This window comes from Oxyura jamaicensis, chromosome 1, assembly GCF_011077185.1.
Source record: "Oxyura jamaicensis isolate SHBP4307 breed ruddy duck chromosome 1, BPBGC_Ojam_1.0, whole genome shotgun sequence".
Taxonomy (NCBI): domain Eukaryota; kingdom Metazoa; phylum Chordata; class Aves; order Anseriformes; family Anatidae; genus Oxyura; species Oxyura jamaicensis.
The window spans coordinates 1,075,389-1,098,092 of NC_048893.1; the positions used below are offsets into that span (position 1 = coordinate 1,075,389).

Here is a 22,704-nt window from a genome sequence, read left to right on the forward strand (position 1 = left end):
CTCACCAAAGGACAGGACAGATGTTAGAGGTTTGCAGCTGAAAAATAGGCCTAGCAACTACAGCAATTAAGCGATCCCTCTGCAGCAATTAAGCGATGTCTCCATATTCTGATGATGTTTCAAGTAGAGCTGGAAAGCAACCTGTCTCTGTACTGAATGTTGGCCTCACCACCTCCTCATCTTTTCTTCTTGACCAAACAAGTCTTGTTGAGAGCCCATTGGCACACCATAAATGACTTAGTCCCACCTCACCAAAAATATAAATCTGGTATTCAGAAACCTCTATTCTGAGGACAAGAACTCCAATTACTGGGCAGGTCAGCAGGTCAGTACCTCTCTCCTTTCCAAGCAGGGATGCCTCTTTGGTAAGATTCTTGCCTGCAACTCTGTCAGATGTTACCTGGGAAAACATTGATAACTACAGAGCCAAACTATTAACTCGAGCTCAATCACTGCAGTAAGTGAATTTATTAAAGGCAATTCTGAATCTTATATCTGTCACGTTAATAAATTACCTATCTTTTCAGGGAGGTGGTGGAGTCACCATCCCTGGGGGTGTTCAAGGAAAGGTTGGACCTGGCGCTTAGGGACATGGTTTAGTGGGGTGATATTGATAGTAGGGTGATGGCTGGACCATATGATCTTGAAGGTCTTTTCAAACCTTAATGATTCTAGGATTCTATGATTCTATCAACTTTGCAAAAGTATCTCAGTGAAAGTCCTTGGTAGGGCTCTGAAACTGGCAAACGTTGACTCTGATACTCATAGAATCACAGAATGGCTCAGGTTGGAAGGGACCTCAAAGATCATTAATTTCCAACCCCCACTAGATGGGATGCCACCCACTAGATCAGGTTGCTCAGGGTTTCATCCAACTTGGCCCTGACCACCTACAGGGATGGGGCATCCACAGCTTCTCTGGGCAACCTGTACCAGTACCTCACCATCCTCTGAGTGACATAATAAGGGAAATAATAAGTAACTATACACCCAATCCTTTAGACATAAACCGTTGACCAAGGCTGGGACTAGGCTCCTTTCTGAGAAAGGGTTTAGAAAGCAAGGGGGTCCTTTCTGAACCTCATGACTCAACCGGAGGGTCTCCCTCAGCCACATACCCTTAATGTGACAGAGGGACAATGACTGCAGTGGATAGGTCACCATCTCACCCCACTGCCGGGATAGTGCTGGCCCTGTAAGGAAGTACGTGTTGTTTCTCAGTGAGGCACAGCCAAGTTTTGCTTTGTGTCAGTCTCAGGTATGTTATTTAAACAAGTTTTGGGTCCAGCTGCAAAACTGGCTCCTGCCTACCTCAGGTGTTTCCTGCCCAAAGTAGCTGAGTACTTCCTTGCTTTTCATCTGCCTGTCCTCACACTTGCTTTATTGCTTTACAGGTGGCAGATTAAAATAGCAAGAGATGAAGATACAGAGTACTCAGCAGGTGATATTAATGAGTATTTTTGGAGGTGCTTTTTGGAGTATTTGGGTGCCAAGATTTGAAATTGCCTGGAGGGGAACGAGCAAACCCTTGGGGCCCTGCTCCCCATTGCCATGTAGGTAAACAGGAGCAGGGCATTTCTGCTGAATCTCAGATTAGCAGCACTCATGAGCCAAATGTTTTCCTCTCCTTCCAAAATTCTGTCACTGCAGCTCCTTCACGGAGGAGGCCTTGGAGGGATCCTGGCAGCACACTGCTAGCAGTACATGGCAAGGCCTGGCACCTGCTTGCATGTTTTTAGCAACTGGATTTTTCTGCATTTTTTACAGAATCACAGGATGAATGGCTGCAGCTGTAAAGGACTTCTGGAGGTCAAATGGTTCAAATCCCCTGCTCAGGCAAGGCCACCTAGAGCAGGTTGTCCAGGACCATGTCCAGAATATCTACAAGGAGTCAGACACCATGGCTTGTCTTGGTAACCTTCTGTCAAAAGGAAAGGATCATCCCTAAACCTGCTTGCTTCTTCTCTTGTCCTGGATTGAGGGGGAAAGACATACTTTCCTCTGGGTGGATCTCATCAATCTTCATGCTTTTTCTGATGCCCTGAGGACAGCCCTGTTAGCTTTTTACATGCAGATGGAAGAAGTGGTTGTGTCCCTTTGCTCAATGCTCCTACAGACCTTGATTTTACAGAGGACTGGAGGATCTCTTCAGAGGGCTGGAGCACCTCTACTATGAAGAAAGGCTGAGAGAGCTGGGGATGTTCAGCCTGGAGAAGAGAAGGCTCCAGGGAGACCTCATTGTGGCCTTTCAAGACTTAAAGGGGTCTTATAAAAAAGATGGAGCACTCTCTACTTGGGTAGATAACAGGACAAGGAGGAATGTTCTTAAACCAAAAGAGGATAGATTTAGCCTAGGTGTTAGGAGGAAATTCTTCACTGTAAGGGTGGTGAGGCACTGGCACAGGTTGCCCAGAGAAGTTGTGGAGGCCCAGTCCATGGAGGTGTTCAAAGCCACGCTGCATGGGGCCTTGGCCAACCTGATCTATGGCAGGGGGTTAGAGTTAGATGATTTTTAAGGTCCTTTCCACTCTGAGCCATTCTATGATTCTATGACAATTCTATGGTTTTCAGCAGAGGATCTTCTATGTTCAATTCTCTTCAGAGACTTCTTTGGCTAGGGGTCCACCTGCTGTTCTTAGTATAAAATGGGAAGCCTCATAAAAAAAAAATAGTGAGGGAATGGGTCAGATCCTGGGGCTGGAGATGAAGGGGTATTGAGCATGGAGCTTAGCATTTTTAATGGTGAAGAGTGGAGAGCCCCACAAAAGGAAAAAGCTGTACTGAGCAGATGTAGGATAGGAAGGCTTTGATAGTTGCAACATAAAGGTCTGGATGCTAAATTAGTATGGTATAAATTAGGGGAACGGGCTGAGAGTAGGCAGCAACACTGAAGCAAATAGAGGATGGAAGAAAATGAGAAAGAAAAGACACTGAGTGCAGAATTAGTTGTCCCAGTAAAGTATTCAAGGCAACGTGTCATGCCTTACCTCACCTGTGCCGTGCTTACATCCTGTCATCCAGGAACCACTCACTCGTTTGTCCATAAAAGCTTAATTTACCTTAAAAAATAGGTTTGTCAGGCTGATGTAGCTTCTTCACATGTACAAACCTTACTGATTGCAGCTTTTTAGGCAATGGTGTCTGATTATAGATCTAGTAAAAAGAATGGCTGCTAGTAGGCTGGAGAAGGAGAATCTTTTAGCTTATTACACATTATTACCCGTGGACTGGAAAGGAGGGTATCAACACCATGTTTCACCTTCTCCACACCCTCTGGTCCTCCTCCTACAGCTACTCAAGGAACTAAACATTGATTGCTCTTTCCTTCTGACTTAAAAGCTTTGCAGGAGGTGATGAATGAGCATTGGATATGTTCAACCCTTTCACTCCTCTTCTCAAGAAGTGGTAACTTCCCCTCTGCTTTAGGGAAGGATTGGTAGCAGAGCTGTGTTTGTTCCCTTTCTATTTGCTTCTCAGTGAAGGTTTCTGAGAACCATCTTTCGGCCACAAAATCACTTTGGAGAACTTAGGGTATGAAGTGAAAACCAGGCTTGGGAAACCAGCCGGAGATACCAGCAATAGCTTTGGGCTACTTGATCATGCTTCCGAGTGCTTAACAGCAGTGAATCACACCAAGAACAGCCCTTTTTATAGGTCAAGCAGGATAAGGCAAGTGGGTATTCATGACCTGAGAGCCTCTTCCTTGAAGGGTCTGGGTCAAAGCGGACTTCCGGATGTCTCTGTCAATCCCAAGTGCGGAAATGGATCTGTAAGTGATCATTTAGGGTGAAGTAGGGTCCTTTAAGTGCCCTTCTCCAGCTACAGTTGAAGTACCAATATTCTGGGGCTTCCAGAGAGGAGCATTTGTTCTTGGGCTCAAGTAGCTACAAAATGCTGGGGGAAGCTGCAGGAGGTGTCCATCAGAGCCCCTCTGAGCCTTGTTTTAATTACAGAAATAGCCCACATGGTGGCCGAGGAGAAGGAGTTGCCGGAGGGGAACGAGAAACTATAGAAATATGTGGGCTAAAACATGTGCAGGGTTGTTCTTTTGCACTGAGACTATTTGACAATCTTTATCACCACTGAAAAACATTCAAATATCTCAATTTTCTCCTTGCATTTAGAAGAGGCAAATCATAGCTTTGCTACCTGCTGCAGGTCCCTTTCTTAATTTCAGATCAAAGTTAGGATTCAAGATCCATGATAGTCTTCTGGCAAGCATTATGTAGGAAAGGAAAGCGGTTTGACTGTACCTGAACAGAAAACATTTACCAGCCATTTCCCCAGGAAAACTTGACTCTCTCAGCTCCTTCCAGTGTGTCTTCAGCAAGGGACAGCGAATTTGACTCCTGGGAGCAATACTCTAGAAGGGAAGAGATAATTAAATCAAACTCAACGTGCTGAGACAGGTTGAAAACATCCACTTTCACACGAGAGAAGCTCAAGACCTCCAGACAGTTGTTCAGGGTACTATAAAGCGGTTTTTCCTCAGGAATGAGGAAGTTTGGATTAGCAGGGTGTTTCTGTGAGAAAGTTAAAGCAAATACTGTTACTGCTAGAGGAGGGAAGCAATGGAGGCCAAGCAGGCTGAGCCACAGGGAAGGCGATAACACAGCTATCCTAATGCACACAGGTGTGTTTTCCAAAACTACCGTGTAAAGACAGCTGGGCCATAAAAATAAAAGATTTTCAGTTGTTCTTTATTGTTTTCTGATTTGCCCTTTGAGTTCCGTAGTTTCTCTTTGCTGGCATAGATACCGATGTTCAGTTTTAAAGAGATACTCATATGTTTTTGTAATTCCACAGCACTGAGGCTGGAATTCATCTCACCTAACTTCAGCTGTCTAAAACTTAGGCATCTAGTCTGAGCTGGTCATCTGGATGTCTTCTGTATTGAGTAGAAGGTGAGAGAGGGAGAGGGAAGGAGACATTGCTCATGAACAGAGCATCCTCTTTGGGGACGCCGACATCCACAGGACACCTTTATCCACACATCTAAATGTCCTTTATAACGTAGTTTAAAATGAAAGCCTTAAGCCCGAGGTGGCCGAAGTTACATGAGATGATTCCTTCGCCCGGGCACAAGAAACTGAAGAGAGCTCTTGCCAAATCCTGCCCACGTTTCGGTGCAGCCCCCAGTGCTTCCCTCAGAAGGCTGATTCTCTCCCACCAGAGCACACGATCTCCATTAAACTTGTTTGCATGCCCCAACTAGCCACGGCGTGATCTTTCCCCTCCTGCTGACCACATCGCATGCTTTTGTTTCTCTCTCTGCTTGAGGGACTGTAGCAAACAAGCAAGCGGATCCCACACTCAGCCCTGCTCCAAGCAGTGATGCCCCTTCCATGTTTAGACTTTTTTTTATCTCTGTTTTGCAGTCAAGAAGTGGAGGAGCATGATAGGACGATGTGCTACTAGTCATGGAAGTGCAGGCACGAGGCTGTTTTGACCATATTTCCTTAGGTAACAACAGAACCAGTTTGTTTATTATTTATAATTTATTGATATTTATCCATTTATTTAAACTTGGATGTATTTTTTCCACATTATCTGCATAATAAAAGGCAACCGAGCTGCCCAGCCAAGGCGGTGATGCAAAGAGCAAAGATGGGGTGGGAATGGCTTGTGTGGCAGCATCACTGAAGGGTCTCAGACTTTGACCCTGCAGACAGCCAGAACCAAATCCCCTGTCCGTGGGTGTGGGTTCTTGTTATATTTAATACAGCTTAGGTGTAAATACCCACATCTTCTTCCCACTCCTACCTGCTTGCTCCAGATGATTCCTTGTGCATCAGGGCCAAGGGTTTGACTCACTGATCATGGGAATTGGACCCAGTGGATGGGATTTGATTTCTGTTGGATCATTGCTGCACTCAGAACTACAGCTGGAATTTTAAAATCAGCCTCCCAGCTCACTGCGTCTCACTGCCTGCCTCGGAGCTGTGACTCCGGGGTCTCTTTAGCCTTCAACAAACCTTCTTGATAGTTCAGAAATTAAGTTCCTTGTATGTTGATTAGCTATAAAGTGCTTCACAGTTCCATGTTGCTTTTCAGAGTAAAACACCATGCGGTTACGATTCAGCTCAGGGAGGTGATTGTTCGTTATGGTCGGTGTTATCTTGCCTCCTTATCTCATGAGCCTTCTGCAGCTATTGAGATGGTTCTGAAATGCGTCACTGGTGAGCAGCATAAAGTCATACTCCCGGACTGGGACAAAAGTAAGAGCTGAAATAGGACAACCAGTTCTATATATCCACTTTATGATTACTCAAGTATGAGAACTGCCCTCCTGCACCAGTCCTGAGTTGCATGGGGCCACTTTTTGTCAAGAGAATAACCCAGAGAGATCCCAGTCTCTAGCAGAGACACAGAGAATATAAGAATCACCTGAATATTGCAGTCTTTTCTCACTCTGGCACTCCAGGAGTCACTGTGTTTAGTGATTTCCATAGCTGGGCTGTTGTATTTAAAAGGCAGCAATGTCTCTCCGTGGATTTTTCTAGATGATGTTTGAAACAGCTTAGATTTATTGGTGACAGCTCTTCTTCAGAAGACACCATGTAAGGATTTAGGTGCTGTGTGTGCTCCAGCCTGCCTGCTGCAGAGGACCTTTTTATTTTGGAGGACCATCCACTACTGTTATGATGGTGAAACCACCTTCCAGGAGCAGAGGGTCAGCGAGATTTTATCCTGGGACCTCCAGACGTCAGTAGAGGTGTCACCTGAGCTAAAGAAAACAACCCCCAAGGACCACTGTGCCAGTCCATTTCCATTTGAAGGTTGTAATCTCAGAACAATTTTATTTTATTTTTTTTTTCCAGTTTTTAGTAGCTTTTTGCTTCTTACTCAGCCTCGGTGGCAACAACAACTTTAATGAGGAGTGACGTGGAAATATAACCCACCCTTTGTTCAATAATAGGGGGGAAGGAACAGCCTGCTCTGAAACAAGCAGCCTTTCCTTCACAGCAAAGAGCTGTACAATGAAAGTCCAGTGCTTGGTGCTCACCTGCATGAATCAGCCCCAAAGTGCCTGGGACTGGCATGCTGCATCCTTATCAGGGACTAATGAGTGCTGCAGGGGCTGGAGCCCCTCTACTGTGGAGACAAGCTGAGGGAGCTGGGGGTGCTCAGCCTGGAGGAGAGAAGGTTCCAGGGTGACCTCATGGCAGCTTTTCAATGCTTAAAAGGGGGCTTACGAAAAAGACGGAGAGTTTTTCCAATTTTGGACAAGACACAAAGAGCGGAGCGGCCGTTTCTGAGATGTCCGACTCAACCACTCAAATGGCAACAGAGCCAAGTTCTGACATTCTAATTTTTTCATGAGGAATGCCCTACTAATAAGTTCAAATAAAGACAGTTGTTTTCCAATAAAAGAAGTTAAGCAGACAGGAGTGATGGATGAATTAATTGAATGGCTTTTTTTCCTCCTAAAATTGCAAAATATGTGAAAAGAAAACATCATGAATGCCACAGAGTTTGGTCTTCAAGTGTTTGCTTTTCTCTTCCCATATTTCATCTCTTGCGTTCTGGGCTGTCACAGACATCTCCAGCCTAGGGAGCTGTCTCACGTTACATTTGTAAAGCTGGCTAAGAGTCTCAATCTCTGATATGACTACTAAAGTGATTCAGAAAACATCTTCCCCACTAAAAGCCACAGCACAGTTTGCGTACATTGTTTTGCCAGATGTTAAAGGTGCTTGCTGCGTACAAACACCCGCCGGTTTTTAAGAATCTAAGTCCTTTAGGCTGTTCAGAAGGTTACAAAGCCTCACTAAACAACATGCATCGTCAAACGTTCGATCTGTACGAGGAACGCGGAGCTGTCACCTCACTTAACTCTTTTTTTATTTATTTCTGCATTGCAGCTGTTCTCCAGCCTGGAGAACATATCAAGACAATATATCAAGACAACATATCAAGAACATATCAAGTTCATATCAAGACACAGCTGTTCGTGAGGAATCTGGCAGGCCCTGAGGATGTGTTTCCTTGCTGGACATGGGAGAAGAGCACGGCTGTGGGTGAGCAAGGAGGGCTGGTGTCTTGCCACCAGTGCCGGAGGCACCACGTTGGGCAATCACCAACAGCGTTAAATTCAACAAAGGAAAACACCAGGTGTGGTGCCAAGGATGGAGTAATGCCAGGCACAGGTACAGACTCAGAGACATGTGGCTGGAGAGCAGCTCAGCAGACATGGACCTGAGAGTGCTGGTGGCAGCAGGAGCCAGCAGCGTGCCCTGGCAGCCAAGAGGGCAAACACCAGTTTGGGGAGCATCAAAAGAGGCGATTCTCCTGCTATGTTTAGTGTTGGTGTGGCCTTGCCTCAAATACTGCCTGCAATTCTGGGCTCCACAGTATAAAAAGGATTTTAAGGTACTTGGAAGTGTCCAGAGGAGGGCAACAAAGCAGATAAAAAGAAGACATGTCCTGTGAGGGGCAGCTGAGGACACTGGGGCTGTCTAGTCTGGAGGAAAGGAGGCTACTGGCCTGGTTTTCCTCAGCAGTTTTGCACCAGGTATCAGCTTCCTTACAGCTAGAAAAGCTTCCTTACAGCTTCCTTTACAGCTGTTGTAAAATGCTAAAAATGCTGGGTCCCTTAACTGTCCGTGAGTAACCTTTGACTAAAAATGTTTCCTGACCTTGGGAGGGGCAAGAAAAAACAAAACAAAACAAAACAAAAACCAAACCAAACCAAAACCAAACCAAACCAAACCAAAACAAAAACAAAACTAAAACAAAACAAAACAAAACAAAACAAAAACAAAAACAACAACAACAAAAAAAACAGAGGCAGGCAAATCTATCTATATCCAACAGTACTATACCACACAAATTTCTTAAAGGACCAAAATTTACATTTATACCCTCAGTCTGAGCTTTTGGGCAGCTCCGAGCTGGGCTTGTAGCTGGCAGAGAGGTTTGAAGGGTTTCCTCTGAGCTACTGCTCCAAAGGCTTTGCTTTGGATACGACAAGCCAGTGTGCACACAGTGTGTGCTTCGAGGTGCTGCTGCCAAAATAGTCGGGCCAAGACTGTGAGTGTATTGCAATTAGATTATTAAATCAAAGAAAATTCTTAATTGGTCCAACAATTGGCTGTATGTGTAAGATATAATGTTGCAGTCTGAAGTGGCAATGTGAGAGCTTTAAAATAACTTAGCGGGTTATTTTAAACACTGTATGCTATTAATGGGGAACAAATCCCAGCAGCCAGCGTGGTGGCTGCCGTGCCAGCCTTTTCCTGGCCCTTCCCAAGCCCCGTGCCTCATGTTTGTGCTGTGTGCTTGCTCATTTCTGGGCGGTGATGGAGGACGAGGGGCAAGAACTCAGCGCTGTGCCCAGGCTGCGGAGAGCAGCACCCTGACAGCTTTTGCATGCACCCTCCTGGGAGCAGGGCACGTGCCTGGAGCTGCAGGGCTGATTGTATCTGGCATGGTTATTCCTAAGGAACAGACTGACTGGAGAAATGACAGCATCCGTCCTCCACCACTGGCTGCACACAGCTGGTCCCGCGTGGGTCATGCATCTGGTTCCAGCAAAACTGGGATGGAGAGGATGTGTCTGGGTCCTGGGCACTCTCCAGCTACCACCTCTCTGGTCACCTCTTTCTTCCCCGAGTATATTTCCTGAGTATTTTGCAATGGCTTTTCCTGATGTTTTTTTCTTCATAAAATCAACTAACCGATCTCTCATTAATTTTATATTTACTATTGATATCATAAAGCTGTGGGCTCTGTCCTGACAAGTCGGTGCAGTCTCAAGCCTTGCATGGGCTTCCCATGGTGCAAGATGACTAGGTTGTTTTCAGTGGGACAGCAAATCTCTGGTGACCACTGCCTGAATTTTCTCTGGCTTTAGTCTTTTTTAATTACTTGCCAGTTACTTTTAATTACTGGCAGAGGAGCTCTGCCAGTTAGGGTCAGCATCCGTGACCCTGCAATGAATGGCAGAGGGAAGCGTCTGTCCAGGGGGTGCCAGCAGCCCTGGGTCCCTGCTGCACAAGCACCTAGCAAGAATTTAGCTGTATTTTTAATGTTTTAAAAAATAACTATTAGATAATTTATAATGCGTTAGTGCTGTTTTCCTATTTCGAATCCCGTGTTTAAGCAAGCACAGCATCGCTAGTCGGTTGAGGGAAGTGATTGTCCCTCTCTGCGCTGGCATGGCCTCACCTCAGGCACCGTGTGCAGTTCTGGGCACCACAGTACAAACAGGACATAAAACTGTTGGAGAGTGTCCAGAGGAGGTGTACAAAGATGGTGAAGGGCCTGGAGGGGAAGACGTACGAGGAGCAGCTGAGGACACCAGGCCTGTTCAGCCTGGAAAAGAGGAGGCTGAGGGGAGGCCTCATGGCGGCCTACAGCTTCCTCACAATGGGGAGCGGAGGGGAAGGTGCCGATCTGTCCTCTTTAGTGACCAGCGATAGGACCCGAGGGAATGGGGTCAAGCTGCGACAGGGGAGGTTCAGGCTGGACATCAAGAAGGGGTTCTTCACCGAGAGGGTGGTCACACACTGGAACAGGCTGCCCAGGGATGTAGTCATGGCACCAAGGCTGTCGGAGTTTAAGAAGCGCTTGGGCTGTGCTCTCGGTCATACGGTCTGAATTTTGGGGTAGACCTGGGTGGTGCCAGGAGTTGGACTCGGTGATCCTTGTGGGTCCCTTCCAACTCGGGATATTCTATCATTCTATGATTCCATCTTTGTAGATCCCATCCAACTGAACTGCTGGAAGTTCCGCCACGGTGGAAAGTACAGCCACGGCCATGCAGGAACCATGGAGCCACCAGCATCCTGTCCTCACCTGCCTCTGTGACACCCACAAGTTCAGAGCTGGGGCTTGTGCTCACAGCATTAATTAAAATTAGCAAAGACAGAGCATTACTACCAATGTGACACCATTTGAAGTGTATGGTAATTGCAGATGAGGTCAAAGGATGTGGATGGCTGCTGACTGCACTCCCTTTGACAAGAGGGCAGAATTAATCTTCCAGAACTCTGTGTGTCTCAAAGTCAGGCATCCTGTCTGGGCATTATTTTCAGTTTTAAAGAATAATATAGTTTCACAGAACAATTTATGACCCTGCCTGAGACAAATGTTTTGGGGCAGGTCCATTCAGATAGTCCCAGATTGTTTCCTGACTGAGTCTGAGATGTTTGCAGAGGGCTTAGAGGTTGCTGTGCATCTGAAAAATTCAGGTGACAAAATACCCTGTAAGAAAAAGTAAAAAGTGATCTCTAACAGGGCAAAAGAGAAAAAAAAATATTTGTGCCAAATAAAGGATTGTAAATGTTGTGCAGAAGCTCATACTGAATTACATACAGCTACAACAAAGGTAGAAACCAGTCTGAGGAACACTCCCATTTAATAGCTTTTATTTAAAATAAATTCAAAGCGAAAATGTTCTGGTCAAAATGTTCTCAATGGTTTATTTTTTATTTTCCTTTGGCTGTGGTTCAGCAATTATTTGCAGTACAAATGCAATCTGAAATAACTGTGAATCAGTATTTCTTTAGCTAGCACTACTTTTATACGTTTACTCCCTTTGTTACCTGGGGATAATAAAGAATATCTGATCTGGCACAGGACCAGCTGGTAGATAAGGAATCCAGCATCAATCTTTTGAACCAGCTTAAGTCAACATACGGAATTTATATTGGGTCAGTGCTTTGCATCATATAGTTATAGTAGGCTTTAATTCAGTTCAGAAGTTTTTAATCTGGATTTACTTATCATTAAACCATGGCCTTAGAAATTACATCTGTCTTTGTGAAAAAATGTGTTACAACTGCTCAGAACAAATCAGAAGATACAAGTGACCCTGCAAAGTCCCTCTGAGTAATGCTCGCTGTGTCACCCTAAGAAACAAATAAATAAATAAATAAATTCTCATCTGTGCTTCAACAAATTATTAACCTGGTGGGCAAGAAGGCAATATAAAAATATGGCATGGCATTGCCTCAGCATCCCCTTGCCCTGCTACAATGCGTAAAGGAGCAGTAGTTATGTGTGTGTCCCCAAAGCAGACACTGACTTTGTGGGATTTATTTATTTGTTTGTTTATTTTTCAGTTTTCTGCATAGATTGTGATGGCAAAACTGTGGGATTGTACTCAGCTACCTTGAGCTACCTAAAGATGAATATGGCCGTGCTGACATCCTTCCATTTTGTTCACACTCTCCAGCCTGTACTCAACTACAACCAGTCTGGTTGTATGAATATTGAAAGTGGACGTGGGAGGGTCAGATTTTAGTGCAGTTAATTTGCAAAACGAAACAGTTTCAGTCAGGGAAGGCACGACTGCAACTTCTACACTCCTGGCTATTTTACTAGGGGGGAAGTACTCTCTGTGCATTTTAAAAATTGGAGCAGGGACATTTTTAGGAACTGTATATAGGGGCCTCTGTATGTCTTTAGACACTTCAGTGCTTTAGAAACCTGTCCCTAGATACCTCCTATCCTGGAAATTTAACATTAATTGTTAGTATGATCAAATATGACTCCTTGGAACTTATATTCTGATCATTTCACACAAAAAAATGCTGTCTAGCATCTTGCTTTCTCCCTCCCTAATTCCCAAACCTCTTCCCTTTCTTTTGCCATCACCACTAACACACAACAGCTTCTCTCTTATGAAAAGACACCAAATTTCCACCCAACCTCGTCCCACAGACTGCCTTCAGATCTTTCTGCTTCTAGCCTCTCTCCACAGCCACCATCCCTCCTTTTCTTCCCAACCCCATGGCTACATTCTCTTCTAGTCCTTTACACAACCCTGCTTCGACCACTGTACCATCACAGCCTCCCAAGAATATGCATCGGGGACGCTGCTAAAAATCCACCTCCCTTATCTTCTGGTGTACTGAGTTCCCCTTCCAACACATTCAGTGTCTTCTGACACATTCTTCCATCAAAAAGACTTTTCTCATCCCCTCTGAATTCATCTTTTGTAATACCGCATACTACCCATTGGTCCCCTTAGCCTGATTTTCTCATATATCATTGTATTCCCAGCCACTCTGATGCCTTCATTTTGTGGCCCCACTGTGCTGTAGGACACTTCCCAAGCTCACCTGCTAGGCTGGCTGCTTAACATGAGGCTTCTTAATTTGTTCTAGAAAATAATGCAATTTTGCTTGTCCTTTTAGTTGTTAAATTTGTTGTCAAATCCTTCCTGCACAGCAAAATGCTCCTACTCAGCTTGATTTACACAATAGAACACACCCTTTCCCTTCAAATACTGGGCTGAAATAATGTGACTAAAGTTGTCAGCAGGTTTGTTGTTTCAGGCTTCCTGCTTTTTAGAGCATTGCTCCTTAGGACGGGCAGAAAAAAATGGGACAAAAAGGGAGTTTCTGGAACCCCCTGTGAGGTTTCAGGTGGAAGGCCAAGAAGAGAGGTGTCCTTTCCAGCTGCTGTGGAATTAGATTTTATACAACTCTAAAGCCGCAGCAATTAAGGGTTTGTTATATACCTTTATAGCAAATAACAAGGTTAGATTACATGACTTTAACAGCACTCATCAAAATCCCCTCTTAGTTCACCCTACTCCCTCGCTGGTGTATGTCTGCAGACGAGCTCGTTCCTCGAGGATTCAGCCCTGAGATGCGAGGTCCCTCGGGGCACCCCGAGAGGTGTCCCAGCTCAGGGGGAAATTGTGGGTTCAGTCCCTGGAGAGCTCCAAGAGTTCTTGTTTGGGGTTGCTATTCAAAGGATTATGAGGCCATTGTCTTTTGGTCTGTAATTTTCCAGGATTCGGGTCTTTTGAATATGTATTTTGAAATTGGGTTGCGCGATCCTTTTCCCCTCACAGGGGAGTGAGACACTGTCAGCCTTCACCAACAGAGGAATGGTGTTGTGATGGCTTTTCCTTTCCTATTTATGAGATAAAGTGATCGACTGGCAGTCAAACAGAGATTCCTTATCAGGTTGCTTCCCAGAATGTGCTCTGCCTTGGGCTCTCTTATTAACGAGCTATCCTGTTCAAGGGGTGATTCCATGCTCACAAACCTGACTATGACTTTATGCCAAGAGCAGGAGCAGACCGTACCCACCGTGCTGTACAGGAGAAGACCATCCCCATCATGTTGTACAGGAGAAGACCATACCCACCACACCAGCAACATGTCATGGAAGTCGTGGCCGGAGGAGCCAGCTGGGACGCAGTCAGAGCAGCCAAGCACAATGCACTACAGCTGCCCTGGTTTCGCTAACGCAGCCGGACCACAAAGATTAATTGCATAATCCAGTGAACAAATAAGCCTGCTGGAGAAAGAACATCCATAAATCTTTCTGAAAACCTCAGCGGGAGCTGGTTGCTGTCAGCTAGGCAGCTGGGACAGTTGGAGTTGCATCATGGAAGCACACATATGTCGATCTGGTTTGGTAACCCAGGAAATTTCAGAAAGATCAGCCTCAAAGTGCCACGTTTGTACCAATTCCGTGGTTGTGGGCAATTTTTCTTGCCCCAGAAGAAGTACGGGCTCTATAAAAAGTCGTCCTGTATAATCTCTTCCAAGAGCAGCTCTCATTTTGGTTTTTAGAAAATTAGGGACTGGTGAGTGAGCTTCCAGTGTCGGATGAAAAGTTTATCTTTAATTCTAGCCACAAGCAATATGATAAAGTGACCAGCTGGTTTTGTGGTTAGACATTAGCCTGTCCGGGTTTCTGCCGCCCAGCAGTGCATTGTGTCATGTGAGCTTCCCTTTCAGAGCTTCTGGGTTTACTACTTTCTCCTTTCGGTCTGGTGTGCCGCGAGACCTTTGTACCGTTCCTGAGACAGATATCCTTTCTCACAGTCTTCTCCGACGCCTTCTGGGAGTTTTTCCTTATCTCTGAGCAGTCAGAATTGCTGTTCTTTACATCCCCTTGAGTTCACATCGTCTGGAAAATGGGATGACTGGTACTGCCTGCTCACAGGCAACAGGCTTGCATTTCCGTCCCCTAATTAACGCAGAGAGACTGATAAAAACCACTTCATATTTCAGACTCTGCTTTTGTATGCAGCCCAGCAAAGACAAATCCCGGTCAAGATGCATTCTTTCAGCAAAATGTTTGAACTGCTCCTTAAGTGTGATTAATCTGTCCAAATGCCCTGAGTGCCATGCTTGTTTTCGTGTAATTGTATACAATCTTTTGCAGAGGAAAATTCAAGTGGTGTCCGCTTGGACCAGAAGTGTTGCAATCAAAATTGTTTAAATCTTCTGAAGCAGCACAAGCATGAACAACAAGCAGGGCTCCTTGTTCTCCGAAACTACTTCAGCAAACCCTCCAACCATCTGTGTTGGTTTTTTTTCTGTTTGTATGGTTCTTTTTCAGGAAAGAGCTATAAAAGGAAAGAATTTTTTGCTGGTGATGTCGGAATCCAAGGAAGGAATCCAAGTGTTAGAGGACAGCGCTCATCTCTCTGCTGTCATCGTGGCACATGCTGCTGGCTCGTGTTCGTTCGTGGAGTGCTGAAATGCCTCTCTTCAAACCTAAATTCCTCCATTTTGTGAAAGACACAGACGAGACTGCTACGTTCTGCAAGATGAAGGCTGGAGGCAGCTACTGTCCGTTTCTGCAGTTCTCCTCATTAACGAAGGAGCAATTGAGGACGCTGTGCCCTAACCAGAGATCCTGACTCAGGACCCGTATCAATTACATCCAACGCCTTAAGAGAGCAGCGTTCGAAGGGGCGGTTGCATGCCAGTCCAAGCTTTGCAGGTCCAAATCTCGGTATCAGATGAATACAAGGCAGCTGGCGGGGCAGAGCAGAGGGCTTCCTTGGAGATTTCCAAGCAATTCTCTCTGAAACGGTGGCTGCAGACAGTTAAGCATTACCTTCCTCTTTGTCTTCTTACAAAATGCCCTGTTTTCCACAAGAAGAGAGGGAGTTGGCATGTTTTGCAAAACTGCATCTCGTCTTTCTTTCTGCTCATGCTAAAGCTCGACTAGATTAGATATACAAAATCATTTCAAGCCTTTGCAGTTTTTTTTCTGCTGCTGACCACGAGTTCTGATGGAAGCCAGCTAAGATGTATCCATAAAGTGCCTTTTTCTTTTTTCCTGTCAACTCCAAGGGAATCGAGTTGAGTGGGAACATCCAGACTTTGGTATGTAAAGCTGGGTGAGATGCGTCCTCCTCCCCTAGCAGATCTTCAAAGTCAATGACTTCTCGAGTGATTAACAGGCACAGCACAGTGTTTGGGGAGAGTTTGACGTGGTGTTTGGCATCTCCTCAGTCTTCTTCAGCAACGTATTCCCTACGTGAGAACCTGTGAGTAACCTGCGAGTAAGAGAAGAAATTTTGTGGAGCAGCTCTCCTAGCTGGAGGGCTGTGGTTTCAACTCAGAAATGTAGGAAAAGAACTTGAAAAGTTATAGATGATGATAAGGGGTGGTGGAAGAAGAGCATCTGCTCCTTCGTGGGTGCCTGGCCATGGACCTTTCCCAAGGCTAGAAGGTGTAGTAGGAAAGGGAGGCGGTGATGGGAGCCCACCTGGTCAGACACACTGAATTAGGTGAGAACATAGGAGTGTTTTATGCCAGCAGAGATATCCGAAGGAGGGTTTCTAAGGTGGGAGACAATCACAAGAAACAGAACAACCAGTCACACTAATTGGCGGGCTAACGAGCTACCGGCACCGCTTCCATTAAGGCCGAACCTTGCGGCTGGTAGGATGTGGGCCAAGGGGCCCTGGACTGGGAGGGTGCAGAAACTGCAGTGCTCTGAAAATCATGGGGGTGTGCAGGGGGAGGGGGGAACAGGAGGATCAAAGAAGGGGGATAGGGAGAAAAGAGCATGAGAAGGGCAAAACGTGTGTGAAACAGGGTCGGTCAGTGCGATTTTCTGGCTGAACCTCGTGCCCGATGATCACAGTCTGTCCTACCTTGTTATATCTTCTCTCATTACATCTTTTCTCAACTATCCCTTTGCTGTTTGCACTCTCTCTCCCATGCGTATGCCTGCTGAAGGAGCACATGCGGTCCAGGGAATAGGTTGGGGTCCTGGCATCGTCTGCTGGAGCCACTGGGGTCCTGCCATCAGCCATGCTGGGCCAGAGCAGCTGGAGGAAGCAGCTGCTCTTTACTGCATTTAACAATAACAAACGAAGACGAACTACTCCCAAAATGTAGTATTCTAGTTTATTATTCCTGTCTCATTAAAAAAAGAAGAAGAACAAACAGACGATACATGCGCAGGAGCATTCATCTTCCGAAAACAACCCCATGTCCTTGCAATCTGACTGAAAGCTGCAAATGTTGGCAGCACGGATAGTTTGCAAGACTGAGCTCTTTACCCTGACAAAGAACTTGTTACTACTGCCTAAAGCCTTTCAGTATAACTTTTCTAGAGTGATTACTCCGATGTTCAGCTTTTAATCTGTCTTGCCTATTGAAGCTATAATCGTAGCTTCATGGAATTAACCCCAGGAGAAACGCTTGCTCATTTAAAAACTGTATTCGGTGTTAATTAATGTTGGCATGGTCCTTTTCATCCATGCGTTCCAGGTGGCCTGTGGCTTCAGATGAGAAATCTTCTTCTGGAAAGTGCAGATTCACAAAAAAAAAAAAAAAAATCCAGTCTGGGACCTTTCTGCCTCTGTTTTCAGAAATCCATGCCAGTCCTTGTCCAAAGGCATGCCCTGCACTAGTTCATCCCTTCATCTCTGAATGTAATTCATTAGCGTGATTTTGCTATTTCAAGCCAAATTCCTAATTCCAAATACCTTGTCTTTATTTCATCTTTTTCAGCTCAAGCCTAGTGGCAGCAGTCCTCAGCTCTCGTGCACATGCTGAGGATACGCAGAAGCTTTCGAGGTGCTGTGCCAGCCCTTTCCTCGCTGGGTCTGCACTTTCCACTCCTCTCTCGAGCTCCCCTGCTCCTGGATCCTTTGCCCCATCCCAAAAATCACAGTGGCAGCTGCCAGAGACTTTCTCCCGCAGGAAGGACACGCTTCTCAGCTGCGTGTTTTCCTTTGGTTTATGCCAAGAAAGGGATTTGGTTTTATTTTTATTCTCTATTTTTTTTTTTTTTTTGCAACTTGGCAGTGCGAAAGGAGGAAAGAAGGAAAGGGGAAAGCCATAAACAAAATATACAGAGATACAGACCCAGTGGAGGCCAAAGACAAGAAAAACCTCATCAGTCACATTAATTGATGGGCTGTTAAAAAAAATACGACAGGTGAGCTGGGACTTTATAATGAATACAGATGCAAAACCGAGGGTCCTCGTCCTGGGGGTGCTGGTGGAAGCGTGCAGACTGGTGAAGGCGTGTGCAGGGGGTAAAAAAGGACAAATAGACAAGAAAAGGTATAAAAGGGACCAGCTTGTTGGAAAACAGGGCTGGTCTGTACGCTTGACATCTCCATGTCCCTGGCATCGTGGTCTGTCTTCTTAACTCCTAGCTCTCTGTGTAACCTCACATCTCAGCGATGAAACATTTCTAACCAGAATTTGCCTTATTGAGAAGAAATTCCTCTCTTTAACCCTCCCAGCTTTACCCTCCCTTTTTCTTTTGCCTCCGGTGGCACCTTTTAATCTTAGGCTTGCCTCCCTGGTCCATGCAGAAGCCCCTGACTCTGCCTGGCTGCTCAGGCTCAGCACCCACCAGTACTGCTTCCCCAGCCTGTTTTAGCCTTGTCGGCACACGCACCCGGCACCGAAGCTGTTACGTGCTGAACACACGTCGGAGATCATGGTTACATGATCACGGTTGCACCTCCGACTGCTTTCAGGAGCAGCAGCGTCTCCTTAATCCTCTCCTCAGCAGCAGGATGGAGAAAAGCTAAAAATAACGCAACTTTCTGCTCCGAACCAACACAAATAATGACCTTACGGCTCTGCTAACGTATTAGGCCACCCTTTCCTCGGGTGACGATGCATCTCCAAAACCAGGGCTTGGAGTAAGGGTCTATAAATAGCCAGCTTGGAGCGTTTGTTTGCTTTCTCAGCTTCTCTGCCAGCTCCAAGACTTCTTCGAGAAAAGCAGTGCGGCGAGCCAGCAAGGCACCCGGACGCCTGGTGCGGGACGTCGCTTGTGAGGACTGATTTTCTCAGGCCAAAGAGAGGGAAAAAAAAAAAAAAACATCCTCGTGGCAAGGACAAGCTGGGAGGCTGCACTGTGCAACCCCCTCAATCTCATCGTAAAGCCAAGTCGAAGCTTAATACCCTCAGCCATCTACAGGCGGAGGAGAAGATCGGTGAAATGAAAACCAAGCCGCTCCTAAGCCTGTTTTCCCCGAGCTTTTAGTCCTCTGTAACAAGTTGTTTCCTTTGGCACCTTCTGGAGGGCAAGGAGAGTTTCCCTAAACTTGTTAAAAGGAGGAAAATGTGGTTTGGTTTTTTTTTTTTTTTTTTTTTTTTTTTTTTTTTTTTTTCCCAAGCCTTTGTAGCACCATTTTTCTCTGCACGAGTGGTTGTTTTTTTTTTTGAGAAGATCTCCCGGTTACCATAATTTATAGCTTTCAACAGCAAACACAGGCTAGCTCAATTTCACACAATTCAGGGCATTTTTCAAAGTTAGTGGGACTTTCGGCATGATGTAACACACCTTGCCTGTGCCTTGTGACGCTTCCTACCATCGAACGACGTCACGCACAATGTTTTTCGCCCCAAGGAAAGGAAAAATTGGGAAAAAGCCTCCTATGACAGACATTTATACCCTTCTGGGAGGAGCCATAGAAATCTTCCATCCTCCTTATTTTAAAAAAATAAAAATAAAGTGAGTAATATTATTTTTGCTTTCAGAGAAGTCTCCTGGGGATGTGGTTTTTGGCCAAGGGGTTGCGTCCAAGCCTCTGGCTGGCGATGTTACAGCCTCGCGTTTCATCCCTCGTTCCCCCCGGGATGTACTACGATCGCATAAATTGAAGGTTCGCAGCCCAAATCTGCCAGCTTTCTCAGAGAAAAGGCTGCGGGCGTTTCTCACTGTTGACCTTACGCTCTCAGGGCCGAAATTCCCCAAAGCCACTGATCCCAGAGGACAAGACCCAGAGCAACCCTGAGGCAGAAACCCCCCTCTCTGTGGTTTCGTCGCTGCCTTCCCCCACCCCATCGCCCTACGTGGGAACGGAGCTGAATTTCCAAAAAAAACCCGCTGGAGATCCCCGCTGAGCCAAGCAGCCCCTCCACCTCTCGCTCGTCTCCCCTGGGACTTCTTGGTGGTAAAGTCCTGCCTGGTGAAACACCGGCACGGAGCAAATCCTCTTGTCGAGCCCAGGAGCAGCCTTTGGAAGTGCGGGAGCCCCTCCAGCCAGGTAGCGCGGATTTAAGAGCCGCAGGGGCTCACGCCTGCTGAGCCGAGCCAGGGTATCCCTCTGGGCAGAGAAACCAACCCAGTTCCAGGAACTCTGCCACCTTGCAGACAGAAATGAAAAGCTGCTGATGTGTGTCCGTGCATAAAACCTACAGCAAAAAAACGTGAGCTCCAGGCAGCGTGTTTGGGCTCTTAGCAAAAAACAGTCCCAACTAGAGCGCTGAGCACTGCGTTGTCTTCTTCTTCTTTTTATTCTTTCTCCTCCTCCTATTCCTCCTGCTCTTCCTTTTCCTGCTTCTTCTCCTACTTCTCTCTTCCCCTTCTCCTCCTGATTTTCTCCTGCTTTTCTTGTTTGTTTCTTCTCCTTCCTCCTTCCCCTGCTTCTCCTGCTATTCCTCCTCCTTTCTCCTCCTCCTCCTCCTTCTCCTCCTTCTCTTTCTCCTCCTTCTCTTTCTCCTTCTCCTTCTCCTCTTTGTCCTTCTCCTTTGCCTTCGCCTTCTCCTTCACCTTCTCCTTCGCCTTCTCCTCTCCTTCTCCTTTCTCTTTCTCCTTCTCCTTCTCCTCCTTCTCCTTCTCCTTCTCCTCCTTCTCCTTCTTTCTCCTTCTCCTTCTCCTTCTCCTTCTCCTTCTCCTTCTCCTTCTCCTGCTTCTTCTCCTTCTCCTTTCTCCTTGTCCTCCTTCTCCTCTTTCTCTTCCTTCACCTTTCCCCTTCTTCTGCTTCTCCTTGTCCTCCTCCACCTCCTCCTTCTCCACCTCCTCCTTCTTTCTCTCCTTCTTTTTCTCTTTACTCTTCTTTCTCCTCCTCCTCCTTCCCCTTATTAATCAACACATTTAACTTTTAAAACCCACCTGCAGCACCCGTAGGATATTTTTTTTTGCATCTGTGCACCCCAGGTGTGGGTCACACTTCCTTTTGCCTCTCCAAACCTGGCGCCGGCACTCCTCATTTGCACACCTAATTGCAGGAGGCCTAATTGTTATTTCTGTACCAGAAAGCCAGCTGCTTCTTTCACGACCCTCAGCGGTTTTGGAGCTGCCATAAGGCAAAGCATTAGCACTGTGATTGCTTCCTGGATAAGGAAACAGTTCAACTTTTTTATCATTATTATTATTTTTTCTTCCAGGGCTCTATTTTGATTTTTCCCAGGTGCCTCTTCTAGGCACAAAACTCGAGCAGGGATGCTAACCTGACGGGAAATCACTCCACCTCGCAAATCTGATCTTTAAAAATAGCTCCTAGCAACCTTTGGTACTCACCATATGCAAACAGAACAGACGAACCAAACCCCAACACATTCCTGGGAGATAAGAGCATTTTATAATAATCTCACATCCCCAGGGCTTATACGTGCTCGGCGCAGGTTACGCTGGAATTGATAAGAAATGAATAATTCCTGGCTGAATCCCCAAAAGCAAAAGCAGATTTATTGTTGGGCACTGCACTGTTTAAGTAACCGTTTCCGTTGCTTTTCGCTGGAAAGTGAACACAAAGGAACATTTTAACCCTGGCAGGAGAGGGGTCGTCGCTGCCGGTGCCGCCTCTTGGAACAAGCAAGTTTTCTCTCTGCGAAGACACGGGACTGGTCTCCACTCCTGGTCGGAATCCGGCTTTTCTTACCCCAAAATCTTCAGTAAGATAGTCAGTAAGACAATCCTTACGTAGCCAAGGAGGAAGAAACAAAACTCCAGCAGCGAGAGGTAATAAAGTGACCCGACAAGGCAAATTATTGAAATGTTGGCTATTCAAAACTCTCTTAAATTTGCATAGGAACTTAAAAATGAAGCACAGAAGGGGCAGGCACCACCAAAACTAGTCCGTACTTGTGTGTGCGCACCGTGACACCGCCACTGGGGCCACGTTGCACCGTTCTCTGCGTGTCACTGGTGCCTTTAGGAGCCTTGTAGGGTTTATTACTTGGGACTCCCAGAACTTGCAGAACTCATCAGCTATTTCTGCCCAGCCTTCCCCAAAATGATGCGTGGAGAGACAGCGGACGATAGCTCAGCCCCAGACTTGTTTCTCAGATGCCAGAAGCGACTGAAAAGGCAACTCTTACGTCGTTAGCTTGGCCATGGGATGGCAAAGCCCTTTGAAAATAGAGAAGACGAGCTCAGCCCCTGGTCATCTCCACGTCCCATGGTGAGGGATGCTTCAGGATCACTTCCTTGTCTTGCTGCATAGGGCAGGGGCGCGGTGGGGAGGATCTTTTCGCACCATGGGTTGAGGACAGGGCACAAAGAACTCCCTGGGACAGGGAACAGGCAGGGCTCAAGGGGACGATGCTAGAAATCGGCAGCCACGGTCATTTGACGGCTCTGGTTTTTTGAAAACGTGCCGTTCTCAGGCACCGCATTTCTCCAGCTTGGCGAACAGAAGCACTTGCACTCTCCTTAGCTTACCTAAGCAAAGTTTACGAGAGACAGGGCTTGTTTTTAACAAGGCTTACAAAAGCCCTCCCCCAAAATCTG

At 46.2% G+C, this 22,704-nt stretch overlaps 1 long non-coding RNA gene across 1 annotated transcript; it reads left to right on the forward strand.

Moving 5' to 3' along the window:
* Positions 1-19,543: 19,543 nt before the first annotated feature.
* LOC118170380 lies at positions 19,544-21,905 on the forward strand. Its single transcript, XR_004752686.1, has 2 exons — positions 19,544-20,236; positions 21,383-21,905. It is a non-coding gene; the product is annotated as an uncharacterized LOC118170380 (long non-coding RNA).
* Positions 21,906-22,704: the final 799 nt, after the last annotated feature.